This window comes from Triticum aestivum, chromosome 1A (assembly GCF_018294505.1).
Source record: "Triticum aestivum cultivar Chinese Spring chromosome 1A, IWGSC CS RefSeq v2.1, whole genome shotgun sequence".
In the NCBI taxonomy this organism is placed as follows: Eukaryota; Viridiplantae; Streptophyta; class Magnoliopsida; order Poales; family Poaceae; genus Triticum; species Triticum aestivum.
The window spans coordinates 573554445-573557168 of NC_057794.1; the positions used below are offsets into that span (position 1 = coordinate 573554445).

The window sequence follows — 2724 nt, forward strand, 5'->3', positions numbered from 1 at the left end:
ATAATCACTGGTTCAACTATTTGCAGCCGGTGACTACATATTTACTTAACAAACACTCGCAAAAGCCATTACCAAAAAGCCTTTCTAAAGAAGTACCATATTGCTCTCGCCATCTCCAACAACTACGTACTGTAATACATAATTTGTCAGGCAGGCTGTTGTTCTGGATCCAATTTGGGTGAACTGTTGATAACAGATAATTCACTTGTCCTACTTGAGCAACCAGCATTGCTCCTATTCCTATATGTACCCTTAGCATACTCCTAAACTATCTAAGAAAACCACCAACCACCAGAAGCAACATCAGCAGCAGTAGCGGGCGAAGCTCAGTTAGCTACATATAATGGGCTCGGAAATGGTCGCTGGCCCAGCTGCTGGCGACGAGGAGGCGTGCATGTACGCGATGCAACTTGCCGCTGCATCTATCCTACCGATGACGCTCAAGGGCGCCATGAGCTGGGCATGCTCGAGGTCCTGGTGAGCGCAGGCGGGGAGATGTTGTCGCCTTCGGAGGTGATTGCGCGGCTGCCATCCAAGGCGGCCAATCCGGACGCGCCGGCCATGGTGGACCGCATACTGCGGCTGCTGGCGTCGTACAACGTAGTGTTGTGTGAGGTCGACGAAGGTGAGGACGGCCTCTTCGCCCGCCGGTACGGCTCCGCACCAGTGTGCAAGTGGCTCACCCCCAACGAGGACGGTGTCTCCATTGCCGCGCTAGTCCTGATGATCCAGGACAAGGTCAATATGGAGGGCTGGTGAGTTTGATCGTTATTTTCTCAAGACTATTGTTCTTTTGGACTGTTTTTCTCTTCCACTCTTCCTCACCTTTGGGTGTCTATATTTCTACTAATTATGGAATATTTTACTAACTATTAAACTCAACAGTGAAGTCTCATACTTGACTTCAGTTGATGTCAATATATGGTGTTTCTATTCCATATAATGTTGTTCTCTCAGAAAAACACATATTAATTAGCTTTGACACATTAGTATATATACATATATATATACAAGATGGACGTATGCATCACAATGATGCAGAGGACGGGGTTTATTCCGAATTTCTGACACACACACACACACACACACACACACACACACACACACACACACACACACACACACACACATATGCGTCATCAAATATGGCCAACTTTGTATGTTCTTGCAAGTTTTAAAAATGAAATATCATGTAGAGCTCCTCCAATATCATGAATTTCAGATTTCAGTGCTAAAAGTGCTCAAAACATCAAGCATTGAAATCTTTTTCTTGTGTATATCTCCTCGGATGTTTTTTTGGCTTGAAAACTTGCAAGCACCTACAAAGTTTGATCATATTTGATGTTGCAAAGTTTCATTTTTTTTTCTAATTTACTGTTCGTAGAGGATGTAGGGGCACTCGAGATCTGAAAAACCACTCTCCTTTTCTAATTATCTCTCCATTATTTTGCATTGTCTTATGTTTTCTTGGCACAAAGAGAATGTTTTATTGTGCACTTGAATTTTTTTTCTAAAATTATTATGTACTTGACATGATTTGTTCCTTACTTTTTTTTGTAAAGCATCTTCTTAATTAATCCCAACGTTGTATCTTCTCTTTATGAATATGCATGCATGTGCGGATTCGCTTGCCTATTTTACGTTCACGCATTTTGATATATAACAGTTAATTACCGGTAAGTGAGCGATCCTCGCTTATTTGCATGGAGGAGTGTATTTATGATCAAACATCATTGTTTTATATAATATCTCTTGTGAAATTTTGCTACGTACTTTGTTCATGAAGTAGATGAAAATCAAATTGCTATTTTTTGTGTTCGTTTTCCTTTTTCCTTTGAAATATCATGTGAATATAGAGTTTGTATATTTATCTACCTAATAGGAGTTATATCCCATCAACCATGAAGCTCCAAGATTCCAGTCATTAGAAAGTTATATCTAGTTTTGCGCGTGTGGTGGTGTTTGTAATATATGCGTCTATGTTAACTTGTTGTTTCCAGAAAATAGTTTTACCTACTATGAATTTAGAAATAGACCTGTCTTCTTTAGCTATAAAATAATACACTCCTCCATTAATTTTTGGTGGAGTCTAGATTTGGTCCCTCAACTTTAAAACCGGACAACTTGCGCCCTTAACTACTGAAACCGGCCAAGATTCATCCCTGGTCACGGTTTTGACCGGTTTTGGTGTTGTCCCAACCCGGTTTTGACCGTGCCGACTCAAATTTGCATACCTTTTCCAAGTCCGTTTAATGTTTTCAAATTCGGGTATTTTTTTCAAATACGTGAACTTTTTAAAAATTTATGTACTTTTCCAAATCTGCGTACTTTTTCCAAGTTCACGTACTTTTTTTTAAATCCATGTACTTCTTTAAAGTTCCTGTGGTTTTTTTAAAATTCATGTAATTTTTAAAAATTGGCATCCTTATTCCTATTCACGTATATTTTTTTGGGTTTAAAAATTTTATGTGAAATTGAAAACATATGCGGATTTGAATATCTTTTACGCGAATTAGAAAAAAATGTGTGGATTTGAAAATTTATGTCAACTTGAAACAAGTATGTGAATTTCAAACAAAGTTCATGGATTGGAAAGGAACAAATCTGCGTACTTTTCCAAATCTGCGTACTTTTTTTTAAATCCACGTACTTCTTTCCAATCCATGAACTTTGTTTGAAATTCACATACTTGTTTCAAGTTGACATAAATTTTCAAATCCACAC

The 2724-nt window shown here is 38.5% G+C and overlaps 1 pseudogene; it reads left to right on the forward strand.

The window, feature by feature from the left end:
- Window positions 1-297: 297 nt before the first annotated feature.
- Window positions 298-2724, forward strand: part of LOC123181913 (tricetin 3',4',5'-O-trimethyltransferase-like) — a 4598-nt pseudogene continuing 2171 nt past the window's right edge.